The sequence below is a fragment of the Rutilus rutilus genome (assembly GCF_951802725.1).
Source record: "Rutilus rutilus genome assembly, chromosome: 8".
Taxonomy (NCBI): domain Eukaryota; kingdom Metazoa; phylum Chordata; class Actinopteri; order Cypriniformes; family Leuciscidae; genus Rutilus; species Rutilus rutilus.
The window spans coordinates 8,502,234-8,522,859 of record NC_140222.1 but is presented as its reverse complement, the minus strand read 5'-3'; positions in this window follow the sequence as shown (position 1 = coordinate 8,522,859).

Sequence of the window (20,626 nt, the reverse complement as noted above, 5' to 3'; positions counted from 1 at the left end):
AATATCATTTGATTTTAATGTATTTAAAAAATCTTCCATTTTCTTAAAAAGAACACTTCTCTCAGGTCCTTTATTATTTGCATAAATATTCACAAAAATTACATTTTGAGTATTTACTTTAGCTTTTACAGCCAGTAAACGACCTGGCTCTACCTCGTGTTTAGATACAAAGATAACCTTACAGCTTGAACTAAACATATAGCTACACCCGAACTAACATTAGAGCCATGACTAAGAATATATTTTCCTTCCCACCATAGACCCATTCTACTTCATTGTTTTTATCACTATGGGTCTCTTGAAGGAAAGTCACTCCAATATTTTTAAGTTTTAAACATTCTGAGAGCACAGCTTGTTTTCTTCTATCTCTAAGGCCATTTACGTTTAAAGATGCTACTCGCAAAGGCTCCATAAGACAGGAAAGAAGAAAAAAAACAAAAAAGAAAAGAAAACAAAGGAGACAGAGACACAGCCATTACATTTATTTAAAACTTCCCCCTATTTCCTTCCCTACTCCTTTCCTTTGCCTTACCGTAGCCATATGTTTTTCAACCGAAAACGTTTCTGTTGTGATAACACAGAAAAATTATACGTTTTCCGCGCCAACACCACTGAAGCAACGAACTTATCAGCATCCGGGAAATAATCAGCAACATTTACCTTTTTCCTTTTGTTTCATCCAGAAACTCATTAATCTGTTCCACTGTATACAACTCATCTCCTACTTTCGGACAATCAGATATATCAGAGCAACTATCGTCAAAAATTAATCCATCATCCTCCTGACTCATTGATAACTCTCCAGAAACCGCCTCCTCAACAGTCACCACCTTTAAGGCTATTTCACTACTACAACAAGGCTGCTCTTCTTGCAAAACACCAGCAAATTTACTAGAATTTGCACTCACCTCATTTTCTTCACCTGTATCCACACCTTGGCCTTCTGAAACTTTCTCTGGTTCCCGATTTTGGTCAACCTGACTCTCCATTGCAGCCTGATTCGGATCCATCTGACTCTCCATTGTAGCCAGATTCGGATCAACCTGACTCTCCGTTATAGCTTCATTTTCCACATCTTTTTCTTCTCTTACCCGAGTCTCCTCTGGTCTCTTTTTATGCGGGCACATGAACCTCTTGTGGCCGATATCGCCACACTCAAAGCATCGTAAGCTTTCCGTGCTTGCATATAACACATAGGAACTATCTCCATCATTTACTCTAAACGACACATCTAGAGTTTTATCCTGAGAATTTAAAAGCATGTGAACTTGTCGTCTAAATGACAGTACGTGCTTTAAAGCTGGATTTTTACATCCTAAAGGTACCATCTTAACTGGACTGACTAATTTCCCAAAACGAGACAATTCTTTGACAATCGCTTCATTTTTAATAAACGGAGGTACGTTTGAAATTATAACTTTTGTAGCCGGTGCATACAAAGGGGTTGCCGGCACAAACATCCCCTTCACCCAAAGCCCATTTTCAATTATTTGATTAACAAGTAGTTCAGTCTTCAAAAAAACTACGACAGCTTTATTCATGCGCGAGGCTGAATTAATATTTTCGTGACCAACCTGATCACCGACTACAATCAACACGTCCTCTATCGAAGCAGTCGGCTCCGGTACACACCTAAACCCATTCCGGAGGGAAACCGAGCTCGTTCCCCCCGCCATGCGGACGCCGAAAAGGCCACACGGGGAAAAAAAAAGAAAACCCTAAACTATCTTAACCTTACCAAACACAAATAAAGGAAAAGGAAAAAAAAAAAAAAAAAAAAAACCACTCCCATATTAAAGATAAAGAAAAAGTAGAAAAACAAGGATATAACACAATCAGAAACGCTCTCACACACATCCACTCACGCAAACCCACTCCTCCATGAGAGAGAGAGAGAGAGAGAGAGAGAGAGAGAGAGAGAGAGAGAGAGAGAGGAGAGAGAGAGAGAGAGAGAGAGAGAGAGAGAGAGAGAGAGAGAGAGAGAGAGAGAGAGAGAGAGAGAGATGAGAGAGAGAGAGAGAGAGAGAGAGAGAGAGAGAGAGAGAGATTAAGCGTGTGTGAATTACCGGAGTCTGTGTGTCTGTCAACAGTGTTCGGCAGCAGCGTCTCTACTGTAAGTCTATCGGCTTCAAAAACAGCGCCGTTATTCCCTCGCTGATGAGAAAAGTCATGTAACTTTAAAGTTGTTAAACTATTTTACTGATAAAATCATCAAAGCAGCGCTGAAAACACGTTTCTGCACAGCAAAATCCCCAGTGTTAAATGAACACTCCTCAGTGTACATATGTGTCCACACTGCAGGGTGTTAAAATTAACACTGAAGCAGTGTTGAAGTTAATGAGGTAATTAAGTGATTAATTACACTGAGTGTCACTGAGAGTATTTTGCTGTGTGTGCAAGTGTGTATCTGTAGTGTGTGTGTGTGTGTGTGTGTGTGTGTGTGCGCGCGTTTGAGCTGGAGAAAGAGTATGTGCTGTCTGGACATAATAAAACATAATTTTGTCACAAAAAAACCCCATTTAAATAATATGTCGTTTTTATCCTATTGTTTACTTTATTTATTTGCTTGTTCGGTGTCGCTGTGGGTTTTGGTTATTTTGCTGTTGAGGGTTGTAAGGACCTTTGAAAGAACTGAAATAATTTGGCGAAGTGATACGGAACTGTAATGTGGTCAAAACCTGCCTGGAACTACTTTAGCTGTTTCCTTAAATAATTGAAGCCTCAGAACGTTTGTCAACCAATCAGATTCAAGCATTCAACAGCCCTGTATAAATCAATGTGATTCTGACCTTTCTATGAGTCTGAGCCTGTCAATCAACATTAGATCGCCTCCCTCAGGCTGAATTAGGCAAATACACTAGACATGACATCTACTATAAGTGTGTCTGCATGTTTATGTAAAACTAGCGGCCAATCATAAACTAGCACTACGACACAGAATCTGCCTCCCCTAAATGTATTAATAGAGCCACTACTGTCAATAAATGTGAAGAACTTCAATGATCTCTACTCACTATAGACAGAAACATTGAATGTTTTTGATGACAGTTCAGATGCGATTATCTTTACTTCATAGAGTCCAGCATGTTCAGTTCTGGTGTTTGTGATGGTCAAAGATCCAGTTTGATGATCCAGCTTCAGTCTGTCTCTGAATCTCCCATCAGGAACATCATCATATGTGGAGAAGATTCCAGAATCTCGGTTTATTTTAGCTATCAGAGACTCTTCTGCTCCAAACTTCCACAGTATGTCGTCATGTGTGTGTATTTCAGTAACATCAGTGTGTAGAAGCACAGATTCTCCCTCCATCACTGACACTGACTGTGTTTCATTTGTTTCAACAGCAAACACACCTGAAGAACACGAACAAGAACAGATTAAGTCTATGTTGGTTTACAAAGCCTGGCGTCAGTTTTGTAAAGTTTAAATGTGAACTGATACAAAAAGTAAAGAGAAATGCTAATTCATTTTAGTCATTTCCATTATTCAGATCTCACAATAAGTTTAATTTGATTAATCTGTGAAGAACTGCAAATAAAAAATACATCCTAGTTTGTTACTGATATTAAGCCATAAAAATGTTTCATAACTTACAGATCATAAGCCACCAACACAAACAGAACAAAACACGCATTTGAACCATTTTCTTCAGTTGTTCAGTGAGAAGATCATCCACTGAAAACACTCAAGCTCTTCGTCTGATGTGTGAATCCTCCCACGACAGACACACACACACACACACACACACACACACACACACACACACACACACAATCAAACACACTTCCACTGAACGCATGTTATAAATGTAGTTAGGCAACATATAAATATTCTTCTGACTCTTATCATATGGAACTGAAACCTGCGGTTTGGTTTCTTCAGAAATGTTTATTTAATCTGTTGGACAAACATCTTGTGCAGGAGAGTGACCATTTATGTATGTCTTTTGTAGGTGAATGTCTTCTTCCTGTCCTGCTATTTATGAACATCACAGTTTGACAGCAAAATCACCTACTGAATCATCAGAGCATGTTTGGCAAACAGTCAAATAAAAGTCAGAGGTCAAACTCTGAACAGAAATATATCCATGGATGCTTTATCAGAAGATACAAACTGCAAAAGTTTTTCTTTTTCCATGTTCTGTTCTTGCATAACCCAAAAACAATGCTGTTTTGTGATGAGTGATTAAATGATTACAAATGTGTCCAAGCGTGGGTTTGACTTATGCTGTCATGTTAACTTAAATCTTGAAATAGCCAAACTGAGGCGGCGGCTGCTTTCCCTCGACTGTGAAGACTAGGTTACTGATGACACAGCTTAATGCTCATTGGCTTAAACAACCGTGATGCATTGTTTTTATCTAAAAAATAAAAAGTTTGTAAACTCTAACATTTTCTTTGTGTTTAAATTATGTGTGAATATTCCCAAACACAGACAGTGCGATCTGGGATTGTTCTGTAACAGCCATCTAAAATAAGTGTCTTTAGTTTATTAAGAATACATTGAAAACACGTATTTTGAATAACTGAAAGTTTCCCAGACAGCAACACAGTGTCGACCAGGATCCGGCCCACATCTGGGACACATGAATTCAACACGTACCAGATGTGGGCCGAATCTGGACCGACATTATGTTGCTGTCTGGGAAACTTTCAGTAATTCGTTCATTAGGGACCCGATGTCACACAGAGACTCACATCAGCCGAGTCACGTGGATCTCACGAACACAGACTCGTCAGTTCTCATCTTTGGGTCGAACCGCTCCATACTTGTTCATGCAAAAAAGTAGTTTTCTTAGTCACGATGCTGCAACTTGCTGAGTCAGTGATAGACTGATACCAAAAGGTCGCACATGATGTGCCACTTGCTCCTTTCATTGGGCCTTTAGTTTGATCTATTCTGGACACAGATTTGCAGAAACACCAGACTCAACTTAATCTATACTGGTCATGATGATTTCAGAAGAATACAGAATAAATCAAGTATAACATTTGAATTTTTCAGGTATAAATAAATCATGCAAATTACACAATTAGGGCGTGCACTTGACATCAATATAGTTTATATGTGCTTCAAAGCACGTTTTCCTTGACGGATGCAAAGTAAAAAAAATTTTTTTTTAAATTAAAAAAAGAGAGAAAGCTCTATATTCTACTAAGGTCGTGGTTCAGGCTTTTGCGGGGAGTTTGGCATATTATACTTTAGCTATGACACTGAAATGACTTTTCTGAAAACATTTATAACTACAGACATGATGATGAGCACTTCTAAATCCTGCCGGCATAAATACATAAATGACCAGTGTTGGGAGTAACGCGTTACAAAAGTAATTAATTACTGTAATGCATTGCTTTTTGCTGTAACGCGGTAATGTAAGGCATTACAGGGGGGAAAAATGTAATATTTTACTCGGTACAAATGTCAGTAACGCGCGTTACAAGCAGTTAACCTGGAATAAAGTGGTAGTTTTTTTTTCCTTCATGCAAATTCGCCAAAATCACCGCGAGATCAGCAGAGGAGAAACGTCCGCGCAAAATGTTTCACTCCGTTTCCATGGCAACTCTGCGCCGCGGCCGCTCCAGTGTTTGAAAAATAGACAGTATGGGTTTGAAAGCGACATGAATGTTCAAAGTTCACGCGCACGGCCATTGATTAAACCACGTCAAAATCATGCAGCATTTACAAACATCTAGAATTAGAACATTACTTAAATAAAAATCTCATTAATATTACATTATACATTTAAAACTGATTTTGGAGATCTATGACTCGTTCATAGACCAAATGGCCTATGCCCACACTACTGCAGTCACTCACAATAATAATTAAAATAAAATAAAAATATTTGGCTTAGTTATTTTTATTTTTGCTAAAGTTTAACCCTAAAGTTTAGCCCGGGCTTAAAGTAAAAAGATTTCTGTACCATGCGTCCATGCAAAGTACCATGGTAATATTTGAGGTACCAAGGTTATATCTGAGGAAGTATGTACCATGGTAATATGTACGGCAGAATGTACCATGGTTATATCTGAGGTACTAGGGCATGTACCATGGTAAATCTGAGGTACCATACTATGTACCATAGTAACATACTGTACAGTATAGTACTTCAGATATTATCATGGTACCATGATAATATCTGAAGTACTATAAAGTATGTACCATAGTTATATCTGAGGTACTATGGTATGTACCATGGTAGGTACCACGGTAAATCTGAGGTACCATACTATGTACCATAGTAACATCTACAGTACCATGCAATGTACCATGGTACCATGATAATATCTGAAGTACTATATAGTACCATGGTTATATGTAAGGTACCATGGTACTACCATAGTACTACTATGGTATACCATGGTATGTACTATAGTACATCATAGTAAAATTTATTATGGGTCCAAGCTCAGTCGGATACCACATCACCTTCTACTGGATGTGTAATGAGCTAATTGAGCATCATAAGCTACATTTAGATTTCCAAATCCATATTTGCAGTTATTTGGGTGAGAGTAACTTAAAAGTAATGCAATAGTAGTGTAATGCCTTACATTTTAAATACAGTAATATTGTAATGTAACGAATTACTTTGAAATGACAGTAATAAGTAATAAATAACGCATTACAGTTTCGAAGTAACTTGCCCAACACTGTAAATGACACAAATAATTACATATCAGTTATCAAAAATTACATATCATATAACAGTGGACAATCACAGCACAGCAAAACCTTCTTTAAGAATAGAACTAAAAGAGACATGAAATGGAGAAAACATTTATAACGAAGCGATGATATGAATAATGAATAATTAATGTTAACAGTAACAAAAAAGAAGATTCGCATGCCATCTCAAATGCTTCATAAAAGTTTACATGTTTCAAGACATTTGTTAAAACAAAATACAAAGAGGAGGCTGGTGATGGCTCTGTGAACGCTAAACTCTCGCGAGACGGTGCGTGATTGAACATGGCAGCGCGTTGCTGCTAGAAGTTTCCTCCTCCTTCGTCTGTTTGTTTGTCCTGAAAGGAAGCGTCCGGTGTGAATGGCCCCTTACAATTCGGACCTGGACCATCTAGAAGACTACATCGACGAATACTACAATAGACTCTGCATCATGGGACGCTCTCAAAAAGCTAAAAAAACACGCACATCGGGCTCACCTGCTTCACCCAATGCATCTTCCTCACCCACATCTCCGCACCCCCCTTGCTGTCCCGAGGTAAGCGACATACTTACATCCATAGACAATAAACTATCCGGACTGGACGCCAGAGTAGCATTAATAGAAGTACTGCACAAAGAATTTCCAACAACTCCGCCACAGTCTGGAATACAGCCAACAACAAATCGACACGCTCACACAAAAAAAAACGTACTCGGTTACTAACGTAACCTCTGTTCTCTCTAGAGAGGGAACGAGTATTGCGTAAGCTAGCTTACGCTGCGGGAAAGTCTCCTTTCTCGAGATACTGAAGCCAAAAATTATCCTTAATTTTTTAAATCTTGTCAACGCAGTGCGGCAGCCTGCAGACCTAGGGCAGGCGAATCGCGTGCCCATTGGCTGCTCTGCGGCAACTGCAGCAGCCTATGGCTGAGCCTTGCGCGTGACGTCACGTCCAATGAGCGCGCTTGGCGCGCTTAATGCGTCACAGCCCGTAATTAGGGGTGTGGCTTAGCGTATATAAGCAAGGTACAGAGGCTGCTTCGCTGGTTTCTGTCGCATGAAGCGAAAAGAGCTCGTGGTGAGAGCATGGCGGGTTACGCAATACTCGTTCCCTCTCTAGAGAGAACAGAGGTTACGTTAGTAACCGAGTACGTTCTCTTACGAGAGGTTCTCTCGTATTGCGTAAGCTAGCTTACGCTGCGGGAACACCCTTGTCAACGCCGTGCGCGCGCCCAGCATCCTGAATGAATCCCATGGGGAGCCCAGGGAACGCGAAGCGGAGCTGGGCGGCCAAGATACCACAGTACACAAGCACATATTATGGGGCAGGGAGCGGCACAGCCGGTCCAACTGACACTTTCCACATAGTGCAGCTCAGCCAGTCGAGCTAAATCAGCAACATAGCCCGCGCACAGACAGTGGGCTGGCTACGCGAGACTTAGACTGATAACACTTTGGCCTGCAAAGCGGGAACTTCCAGGTTGTAAAACCTAACAAATGTGGAAGGGGAGGCCCAGCCTGCCGCTGCACAAATGTCATGAATGGGAATCCCACTGGACCACGCCCACGATGAGGACATGCCTCTGGTGGAGTGCGCCCGAATGCCCAAAGGGCACTGCAGGTTTTTAGATGCGTAAGCAGCTGCGATAGCGTCAACTATCCATCTGGATAGGGTGTGTTTCGAGGCGGCGAGACCCTTGGTGCGCCCACCAAATGAAACAAAGAGCTGCTCTGAACGCCTGAAGGCGGCGGAGCGTGAAATATAGCTTCTCAGCGCCCTGACTGGGCAGAGGAGATTACTATCTGCCTCGCAGCCAGCATTCGGCAGGGCTGAAAGGGAAATGACCTGCGCTCTGAAGGGAGTGCCCAAAATTTTGGGGACATACCCATGCCTCGGTCTGAGAATAACTTTAGAGTCATTGGGTCCGAACTCGAGGCACGCAGCGTTAGTGGATAACACGTGAAGGTCTCCCACACGTTTTACTGAAGACAGTGCTATCAGAAAAACGGTTTGAGCGTGAGGTATTTCATATCCACAGTTTCCAGGGGTTCAAAGGGATGTGCTTTCAGGGTGTCTAAGACCAGTGAAAGATCCCACATAGGAACCGAAGGGGGTCGCGGGGGGTTCATCCTTCTCGCTCCTCTAAGGAAGCGGATAACAAACTCGTTCCTTCCTAATGCGCGGCCAGGCTCTGAGACAGAGAGCGCTGAAATGGCCGCGACATAGACTTTGAGCGTGGAGGGGGACCTGCCCGCGTCCAGTAGCTCTTGAAGGAAGCACAATACTTGCGAGACCCCACATGTCTGTGGATCGAGCCCTCTGGCAGTGCACCATTTGTTAAACACCGACCATTTAGACGTGTAGAGCCGCCTCGTGGAGGGAGCTCTAGATTGTATGATCGTGTTCATCACCCCTTCTGGTAGATCAGCATGTAATTGTTGAGGCTCCACGCATGCAGAGACCAGCGCTCTGGGTGGGGATGCCAAATCGAGCCGCGGGCTTGAGAGAGAAGGTCTCTCCGCACCGGGATCGGCCAAGGGGCTGAATCTGCCAATTGTATGAGTTCCGGGAACCAAGCTTGGTTCTCCCAGAACGGGGCTATGAGGAGCACTGTGTGGTGCGCTTTCCTGGCTCTCTCGATGACCTGAGGCAGCAGAGAGACCGGGGGAAAAGCATATAGCGGGCCGCTGGGCCACGTCTGGCCATATGAGGAGCGTTCCGTCAGGGCGCAGAGTTTTTTTTTTTTTTTTTTGATCTGACACCGCCCTGGTGGTTCACATAGGCCACTACTGATGTGTTGTCCGTGCGGACTAGAACATGGTGACCATGGAGGAATAGGAGGAAGTGCATGAGCGCTTTCTCGACCGCGAGCATCTCTAGACAGTTTATGTGTAGGAGATTCTCCTGGTCTGACCAGCGGCCATAGACCGGTCTGCCTTCGAAGAGCGCTCCCCAACCTAGGTTGGACGCGTCTGTTGAGACAACTTTCCGGTGTGAAATCACTCCCATAATCACTCCAGTGTGATACCATTCAGCTGCTAGCCAGGGCTGCAGGGCTGAGACACAGCCCAGAGTCACTCTGATTAGCGAGCCACCGGTCGCCCAGGCTCGATGGGATACGCACGCTCTTAGCCAGCGTTGAAGCGGGCGCATGCGCAGTAAACCCAGCTGAAGCACTGCTGCAGCTGAGGCCATATGCCCCAGGATGCGCTGAAATGCTTTCAGAGGAACCCGATTGCCTTCTTTGAAGGATGCGGCGAGGCCGTCTGGCCGTCATCGCCACCGAGTCCAGTTCTATTCCGAGAAAGGAAATTGACTGACGGGGCGAGAGCGAGCTCTTGGTCCAATTGACCGCTAGACCCAGACCTTCCAGATGGCTGAGAAGCGCTGTTCTGTGAGACACAAGTTCTGTCTCTGACTGCGCTAGAACAAGCCAGTCGTCCAGATAGTTCAGAATTCGCATTCCCTGACTTTTCAGGGGCGCGAGAGCCGTGTCCATGCATTTCGTAAATGTACGGTGTGCTAAAGACAGGCCGAACGGCAGGACTGTGTATTGATAAGCTCGACCGTCGAAGGCGAATCTCAAGAATGGCCTGTGACGAGGGGTTATCTGGATCTGGAAATACGCGTCTTTCAGATCGAGAGAGATAAACCAGTCTCCTGGGCGGATCTGCGCAAGGATCTGTCTGGTTGTAATCATCTTGAACGGCCGTCTCATGAGAGCCGTGTTCAGATGTCTCAGATCTAAAATAGGTCTTAATGCTCCGTCCTTCTTGGGAACGAGGAAGTAACGGCTGTAAAAGCCTGACTCGCTCAAGGAAGGATGAACCTGTTCTATGGCCCCTTTGCGCAGCAGCTTCGCTATTTCTGCTCGAAGCAGGTGCGCTGCTTCTAAACCCACTTTCGTCTCCGTCTGCGCTAGAAGCGCGGGGGGCGACGAGCGAATTGAGGCGAATAGCCGTGTTTTGTAGTGTTCAACACCCATTCTGACGCGCCCTGAATAGCTTCCCATGCTTTTGCACGCATAGCTAGGGGTCGAATGGTCTCTGGGTTCAGATCGCCGCGCTGCGCGGGATGGAGAACCTGTATCAGAGAGGATGGGGCGGCGCGCGCGCCGCCGGTGCTCGAACACGGGGGCTGATAAACAGTATTGGCCGGCTGTACAGCGTTCAGTAGCTCGGTCCTGAAGGATGGAGCGCGTTTTGCTGTCAAACACCCCTGGCGCGAGAGCGGCGTGGGGGATATAGTGTCTGAAAGTGAGTGCGCGTGCTCGCGAGCGGGCGCAGGGTTTACACTTATAACACGGCCAGTGTTTTGGAAGCTTTAGAGGGTCTGTAACCCGGGGTAACCGTATGGCAGAGCGAGCAGCGAGTAGGTGTGAGCACAGAGTTGTGGGCACATTTACTACACTTAATACTCGAGCGGCGTGTTTCCGCTTTATGAGAGAGCGCTCTGAGCGCATTACCATGGGAACCATGTTGTGTGAAGCAGTGAACACATGGGAGTGGGCACATTTTCTATACTTAATATCCCCTCGGCCTGAGCCGTTGCAACTCGAGCAGCGGGTAGGTGTGAGCACAGAGTTGTGAGCACATTTACTACACTTAATACTCGAGCGGCGAGTGTCCGCCTATGAGAGAGCGCTCTGAGCGCGTAACCATGGGGACCGTGTTTGTGCGAAGCAGTGAGCACATGGGAGTGGGCACATTTCTACACTTATGACACCCTCGGCCGGAGTGTTTCGGGGCTTTAGAGGGTCTGTAACCCGAGGTAACTGAATGGCAGAGCGAGCAGCGGGTATGTGTGAGCACAGAGTTGTGGGCACATTTACTACACTTAGGCTAGTACTCGAGCGGCGCGTGTCCGCTTTAAGAGAGAGCGCTCTGAGCGCGTTACCATGGGGACCGTGTTTGTGTGAAGCAGTGAGCACATGAGAGTGGGCACATTTTCTACACTTATCTTCGGCTAGAGCTGGAATGTTAGTGAGCTTTAGAGGATCTGCAACCCGGGGTAACTGAGTGGCAGAGCGAGCAACGGGTAGGTGTGAGCACAGAGTTGTGGGCACATTTCCTACACTTAGTACTCAAGCGGCGTGTGACCGCTTTAAGAGAGTGCGCTCTGTGGACGTTACCGGGGAGACCGTGTTTGTGTGTAGCAGTGAGCACGTGGGAGTGGGCACATTTTCTACACGTATAACACCATTGGTGTTATAGGAAACTGATAGAGCGAGAAGCTTTGATGGCTCATAAGTTTAGACGCTCATAAATACTCAAGCACCATCCTGCAAGATACGGGTTCGCTTTCTGTATGTGAGAAAGCTGGCCGCGAGCTCGGAGAAGCCAGCAGAAAAAAATATTTATCTGCCGCCAGAGCAGGATTCGAACACGGGTCTACCGTGTGGAAGTCCAATGCTCTGCCATTGAGCCACAGGAGCACACTTAAACTTTTAGTTAGTGCGAGCATATGACCGAGCGATGTTTCGTTTCGGCGTTTGTTTGCAGACGCGCGCGTGTAATAAAACAGGCTCGTTACTGCAGTATAGTATTTCCAGCCGCCTGAACTTGGAGGGGACTGAGAATATACGAGGACAAAAACACTCTCTCTTCCTCTTTTCGCCGGTGCTCGTGACGTCCGCTCTGATGTCCCTTGAGAACGGCGCAATTGCGCGGCTCGAACAAGGGAGAGAGAGCGGGAAGATGTCATCATGTGCTATGACATCGTATGTTTGCAGGCGTGCGTGTATTAAAACAGGCTCGTTTACTGCAATATTGATATTTCTAGTCACCTGAGCTTAGGAGGGGACTGAGAAATGTGTGAGAAACGGAGGTGGCCGGAGAGTGACGCGCGCGACTAGACGCGGGGTAGCTTTCTTATAACGTAAAGGAAGCCAGCCCGTGACCGTCTACTCCTGACATCCCTTGTGAGCGGCGCGTTTGCGCGGCTCGAACAGAGGGGGAGAGCGCAGGGAGGGGCGTGCGTCGTCCGGGGGGTAGCTTTCTTGTAACGTAAAGGAAGCTATAGCCCGAGACCGTCCGTTTCTGACATCCCTTGTGAGCGGCGCCGTTTGCGCGGCTTGACAGAGGGGAGAAAGCAGCTGTCTAAGAAAACAGCGCTGTCTGCTTCACCCCCTGAGGCGACGGCAGTGCGGGCGAAGCCGGCCGCTGCGCGTCGGTAGGTGGGGGGGAGAAGGAAATAGCGAGGCTCGCGGGAGGGGCTCCGGCGAGCGCTCAGCTGTCATAGAAGCCCAGGCAGAGAGCGCACACCACGTGGCGGTCTCCGTCGCTGAGCGCGGCTCTGCACGAGCCACAGGATGAGCGAGGCATTTGCAACAACGCCTCGCGCTCTTTTAGATGCAAGTGTGTCGCGGCGGACACACAAAACACACAACACAGAGCAAGAAAAGGATATATATGCCGGATAGCGTAGCAGGCAGGGAAGGCTGAAGGCGGCGAGCGGCCGGCGTCCTCAGGCTGAAATCCTCGGCTTGCTGGTCGCTTGATTCGACGGCGGCTTCCTCAGAGATCAGCGATGCGAAGAGCTTCGCTGAAGAGACAGAAATCAGCGAAGCAGCCTCTGTACCTTGCTTATATACGCTAAGCCACACCCCTAATTACGGGCTGTGACGCATTAAGCGCGCCAAGCGCGCTCATTGGACGTGACGTCACGCGCAAGGCTCAGCCATAGGCTGCTGCAGTTGCCGCAGAGCAGCCAATGGGCACGCGATTCGCCTGCCCTAGGTCTGCAGGCTGCCGCACTGCGTTGACAAGATTTAAAAAATTAAGGATAATTTTTGGCTTCAGTATCTCGAGAAAGGAGACTTTCCCGATGCGTAAGCTAGCTTACGCAATACGAGAGAACCTCTCGTAAGAGAACAGTTCGCTCCAGAACTCCGTTACAACTCTCACAACGCAACTGTCTGTTACCACTCAGCTGGCCTCCATCACCTCCGAAAATAAAACGATGAAAGAAACAATTCTGGACTTACAAGCACGCAGCATGACCAGGGGCCCATTCTTCGTACGTTGCTTAAAACATCCGAGATCAAATGAGACATCCAAGATTATGTCATCGTGCTAATCATGATCTGGCTAACTTGGTTCTTCGAACACACTTGCCGGATATGATTAGTATCGCTGGATTGAGTCATCTGAGATAATTGGGCATTCATGCGCTGGTTAAAAGGGGATATGTATCGATAGTAGAAACATTGATCAGCAACGCTGCTATTGGCTGTTCAGCGTGGCCAAAGAGCGCGTTCAGTTTTTCTCCTCAGCAGAGCAAGAACTAATAGTCGAAGTTTATTCGGAATTTTAATGTTTAATCAAAACGCCAGGGAACACCTCAAAGTCTGCAAAAGCCAGGAGAGAAGGCTGGCAAAAAGTAGCAGACAATTTAAATCCGTCAGAAGTGGCCATGTTAGATGTTTTTATCACTTATTAGCCTATATTTTTGTATTTTAATAATTGCATAATTACTTTGTGCATTGTAATGTCAGAGTCACCATACTAGAACATGGGAACAAATAAAAGTGAAGTACAAAAATATTCTACATAATGGTCATTTTTAGTTAGGCTATATTATAGTCTCTTTTATAAAAGGCACTGTTAAATAAATGGTTGTCTGTTTATAAAAGCAACCAAGAAAAAGGCTGAGAAAAAAATAGAAAAGATCTTAGTAGCCTACACTGTAAAATAGTTTTTGCTGCATTAAATTAAGGCCGTACAGTCATTTCAACTGTTAAATCTTGAGTGATGAATTGCTTTGACTTGTGAAAGTGAAAACTGATAAACTTATGTTAATGTAAAAATATTTTGCCATGAGTTACTGATCACATTTTTCCCGAGTTTAGTTCATTGTAATGACATTGTGTTTTCCTCTTTTGTGCACTTTTACATAATACACCAACACTTGTATCTGTTCCCAAGAAAGTGGTGGCTGAAATATGTGCAGTAAGTGGACATTTTCTAACTTTCCAAAATAAATAAAGTATAAGACTTTGTAATGTCCATTTGTTTCCATTGCACGACAGTGAATAAACCCTCTCGGATAACTGTCATATGGAGGAACTAGCCTACCTGCAAGTGCATAAATAACTTTACTTAATATATACTTGTATGCTTTATGGCTGCAATATAAGTTGCAGGATTCCACATCTACAGAAAGGCCTACAGAAGAGTCTGCACAGACAGAGGAGACATAGGCCTACAGGTGGGCAGTGTATAGCCAACTTTTCCTTTTTATTTGTTGCATGAGGCATGTGTCTAATATCTCTTGTTGCAGGCACTTGACCACTGGCTTTTCTTTACAAAGCACAATTGAAATAAAACTCAAGGAACTAAGCATATTTGTCTTTTATTAAACATTTAATGAAAAGTGTTTTTTTTGGCAATGTTGTGTAATATGGCACATGCAACAATGTCACAGGCCCTGTGTGCAACCCCTCAGACTTTTCAGACACTAAAATCTTCCCTTTAGTTAGCCAAAGTTCATTTCATTGTGTGCCCTTGTCCTGGAGCTGCATTGTAACTGGAATGGGGTCATAAAACACCTGTCTGCAGGCAGGAACATGTCATAATCACCTATGAAAAAATGCAGTTCTGTTAGGATCAGCATAAGTGTATGTAATACCGTGAGCTTGCTATTTAATTGTGGAACTTTTCTTACCACTTTCAAATAATGTGCAAATGTGAATCTCTGAAAATGCTTAAGTCATGCACAGATCCTGGCCATTTTGCTTTCACATTTGTGATATGGAAGATTTAGTCAACTGCTCGGCATGGTCATGATTGCATGATCTTCATAAAAAATTATGATAGCCTAAAAAAATAAATAATAATGCTTTAAAAAAAATGCTTTACAACATTGGGTGTTAAGTGGCTTGGAAATGCCACAAAAAAAACTAAAACTGTTTTTTAAACCTAAAAGCGCCAGGTAAACTCCGAATGACACGACAGACAGCACTTTCCATCAAGTTCTCCGCATCTCCAGTAGTGTAAAGGAAAGAGCCACTCGCAAATAATCTTAGGGCAATGCAAACAGTTTGTGCTGTATAGCCTAGTTAAAGCCTGACTCCTACAAGTCGAAAATAAATGTGCTTTTCCAACAATTTAATAATGTAAACGACAATCTCACGAGTCACAAGAAAAAATATAGGCTACATCTCAGAAAGTGCACTATCGCGCTGCGCTGGACTTCCCGTATCAGCTCCGCTTATAAATCCGCAGTCTAATCCTGTTAACATGAAATAAGCCTGCTCCCGAGCAGGTTTAAGTTTGCGCACATGTTGCTATGACAGCAAGTCCAGGATGAGCGTCGAAGAACCAAACAATCCAAGATCATGCCAAATCGCCAACAATCAAATCCAGCTAAGTGAGTTAGCGACGTATGAAGAACGGACCCCTGATCTTCACCGGCATCACTGAATCACCCACTGACGAACCCGAGAAAGCAGTCAAGGATTTTATGGTTAAACAGCTCAAACTTCCAACAGACACTGTCAACAACATCACTTTTCACCGTGTTCATCGTTTAGGAAAAAAAAAAAAACAGTAACGCCACCCGACCCCGCCCAATCATTGTTAAATTCGAACATTTTAAACAAAAAGAATTGGTTCAACGGCAGGGCAAACAGTTAAAGGACACTCACTACGGACTTAACGACCAGTTTCCACAAGAAATCATCCATAGACGTAAACAGCTAATCTCCATCCGCAAGCAAATGATGAAAGAAGGCAAAAGAGCAATACTTACAGTGGACAAATTATACATTGATGGACAGTTATTCAAAGACAAGTGCCCGGTTGCATAAAGCACCTTAAGTTTGTCCCTTAAGTATGATACTTAAGGGGCGATTTCCCCTTACCTAAGAGAATAACTTAAGGGTGTTGCATATAATCTCTTAAACGGTTCTCTTAGGTAAGGGAAACATTTAAGTGTTTCACGACAGCGATCCTGGATTCACGTTATAAAAGTCTGTTGTTGCCATAGATACGCAAAACACTAACACGCCGCGTCGCGTCCATAGACTGAAGGTCGCGTCTAGGACAACTGTATCACACACCGGACGCGCACTTTCTCAGTTTATGGCCAGCAATATTGTTGTTTAAGGACATTATGGAATTAAGATAATGTCTGTACGTTATGTTATGACTGTACTGTACAATTAACGTTGCTATAAGTCTGCAGTCTGAACACTTTACGTCCTCAGAGCGTCCGTTAACTGAATGAATTGAGAATATCACCTGAAAATCCGATACACAATAGCCTACATTTAGCCTACGTAGCCTACATTTATTTAATGGTAGCCGATTTATGCACGTGTAAAACATATCCCACTACTGAAAACTCCCAGTTGCAAAAAAAACGCAGTGCTATAAGCAGTTGTAACACCGCAGGTAAAGAGTGGTTGCGATGTGTGACATGGTCAAGGTCGCTCTCTAGTTCTCTTACGAGAGGTTCTCTCGTATTGCGTAAGCTAGCTTACGCTGCGGGAAAGTCTCCTTTCTCGAGATACTGAAGCCAAAAATTATCCTAATTTTTTAAACCTTGTCAACGCAGTGCGGCAGCCTGCAGACCTAGGGCAGGCGAATCGCGTGCCCATTGGCTGCTCTGCGGCAACTGCAGCAGCCTATGGCTGAGCCTTGCGCGTGACGTCACGTCCAATGAGCGCGCTTGGCGCGCTTAATGCGTCACAGCCCGTCATTAAGGGTGTGGCCTAGCGTATATAAGCAAGGAACAGAGGCTGCTTCGCTGATTTCTGTCTCTTCAGCGAAGCTCTTCGCATCGCTGATCTCCGAGGAAGCCGCCGTCGAATCAAGCGACCAGCACGCCGAGGATTTCAGCCTGAGGACGCCGGCCGCTCGCCGCCTTCAGCCTTCCCTGCCTGCTGCGCCATCCGGCATATATATCCTTTTCTTGCTCTGTGTTGTGTGTTTGTGTGTCCGCCGCGACACACTTGCATCTAAAAGCGCGAGGCGTTGTTGCAAATGCCTCGCACATCCTGTGGCTCGTGCAGAGCCGCGCTCAGCGACGGAGACCGCCACGTGGTGTGCGCTCTCTGCCTGGGCTTCGACCACGCATTTCGCGCTTTCTCCGAGGGCGGCTGCGAACAGTGTGAGGAGTTACCGATGTCGACCCTACGGGCTCGACTTGCTAAATTTGAAGAACCTCCACCTTCTCCGGCCACTTCTTCCGGGCCACGTAAGAAGAAACGTCGCTCCCAAAGGCCGCCGGAACTGGACGCTACAGCTGAGTGCTCGCCGGAACCTCTCCCGCGAGCCTCGCTCTCTCCTTCCCCCCCACCCTTCACCGACGCGCAGCGGCCGGCCTCTGCCCGCACTGCCGTCGTCCTGGGGGATGATGCAGATGATGCCGCTGACAGCTGCTCTCTGCTCGCGTCTGACAGCGAGGAGTGGTCGGGCTCTCACCGCTCCGCCCCCTCGACTTTGGAGTCTTCCAGATCCCACGCTAGTGTTGACGCGGAGCTTCTCCGCCTCCTCACTCAAGCGGTCGAGAGAATGGGACTGGATTGGTCCCCACCCAAGGAGCCGGAGCCCAATCGCCTTGACGGGTGTTTTCTACCTAGCCGCCGCCCTGCGCCTGCCTCTAGGTCAGCACCCTTCCTGCCTGAGCTCCACGCCGAGCTCTCTAAATCCTGGAACGCTCAGTTCTCCACCAGACTCCGCTCGCCAGTCTCCTCGGCTCTCTCCCAGGTGGACGGAGCCGCTGAGAATGGCTATAACGGTATCCCCGCCGTTGAGGATGCTGTGGCAACGCACCTTTGCCCGCCGTCTGCTAGATGGCGCTCAAAGTCTGCCCTGCCGTCTAAAGCCTGCAGGACCACCTCAGCTCTCGCCGGCCGCGCTTTCGCCGCCTCCGGCCAGGCTGCTTCCGCCCTGCACTCAATGGCCATTCTTCAGATCCTTCAAGCCGACCTGCTCCGTGAACTGGACGAGAAAGGCTCGGATCAGTCTGCCTTAACCGATCTGCGCAGCGCTACGGATCTTGCGCTACGCGCTACCAAGACCGCTGCTCAAGCCATCGGCAGATCCATGGCCGCGCTCACCGTCATCGACAGACACCTTTGGTTGACGCTCGCGGACATGAGTGACTCAGAGCGCGCTGTATTTCTGAACGCACCACTCTCGCCCACCGGCCTCTTTGGCCCTGCGGTCAGCGGAATTGTGGATCGGTTCTCTGAAGTGCAGAAGGCGTCGCAGGCGATGAACCTCTTCCTGCCCCGCCATTCGAGCCCAGCCACAGGCCGCCCTCAAACTCAGCCTCTTGTGCGCAGCTCTAACCAGCGCTCTTCCAGGCCTCCCAGCGCTTCGCAGCGACGCCAGGGCAGTCGCCCCAGGTCGCGCTCGACCAGCCGTCACAGACCGCCGCCCCCACGGGGCCCGCGGCCCAAGATCGCGTTGAAGCCCGAGCCCGCGAAGTCCTCCTAGCATCCGCAAGGAGGAAAAGATGGTTGAGTCCCGCTACGGCCGGACCGCCATCAAAACGTACAGCTCTGTCAGTCCCCTATGTTCAGGCTACTGCAGCAGCACACACCGCAGCCAACGAGCCAGTATTAACACTCGCTCGCCTGCACACAAACGCCGTTTTCACGGCGACCCAGATAAATCTCAAAAAGAGTATAAGTGCTTTAAGTGTAGAAAGTGTGCCCACACCCATGTGCTCACTGCTTCACACAAGTACAATCCCCATGGTAACGCGCCCAGAGCGCTCTCTCATAAAGCGGCCTCACACCGCTCGAGTACTAAATGTAGTAAATGTGCCCACACTTCCGTGCTCACACCTACTCGCTGCTCGCTCTGTCACTCAGTTACCTCAAGTTGCTACGGCTCAAGCCGCAGGGGTATTAAGTGTAGAAAAAGTGCCCACTCCCGTGTGCTCACTGCCTCACACAGACCAGGTTCCCATGGCAACGCGTCCAGAGCGCTATCTCTTAAAGCAGAAACTTTCCGCTCGAGCATCAAGTGTAGAAAATGTGCCCACAGCCTTGTGCTCACACCTGCCCACTACCCGCTCTGCCAGACAGGTTGCAAACCTCATAAAGCCCCCAAACACTGGCCGTGTCATAAGTGCAAATCCCGCGCCAGCTCACGAGCACGCGCACCCACTTTCAGACACCATAATCCCCACGCCGCTCTCGCGCCTGGGTTATTTGACAGCAGTTCACGCTCCATCGTCCGAGATCGAGCTACTAAAATCTGCACAGTCGGCCAGCCCTGTTCTTCTGCCCTCGTGTCCGAGCATCGGCGGCGCGCGCGCCGCCCCATCTTCTCTGATACAGGTTCCCCATCCCGCGCAACGCGGCGATCTGAACCCAGAGACCATTCGACCCCTAGCTATGCATGCAAAGGCATGGGAGGCTATTCAGGGCGCGTCAGAATGGGTGCTCAACACCATAAGACAGGGTTATTCGCTCCAATTTGCTCGTCGCCCTCCGCGTTTTCTAGCGCAGACGGAAACGAAAGTGAGTTTGGAAACAGCACATCTGCTTCAAGCAGAAATAGCAAAGCTGCTGCGAAAAGGGGCCATAGAACAGGTTCATCCTTCCTTGAGCGAGTCAGGCTTTTACAGCCGTTACTTCCTCGTTCCCAAGAAGGACGGAGCATTAAGACCTATTTTAGATCTGAGACATCTGAACAAGGCTCTCATGAGACGGCCGTTCAGGATGATTACAACCAGACAGATCCTTGCGCAAATTCGCCCAGGAGACTGGTTTATCTCTCTCGATCTGAAAGACGCGTATTTCCAGATCCAGATAACTCCCCGTCACAGGCCATTCTTGAGATTCGCCTTCGACGGTCGAGCTTATCAATACACAGTCCTGCCGTTCGGCCTGTCTTTAGCACCCCGTACATTTACGAAATGCATGGACACGGCTCTCGCTCCCCTGAGGAGTCAGGGAATGCGAATTCTGAACTATCTGGACGATTGGCTCGTTC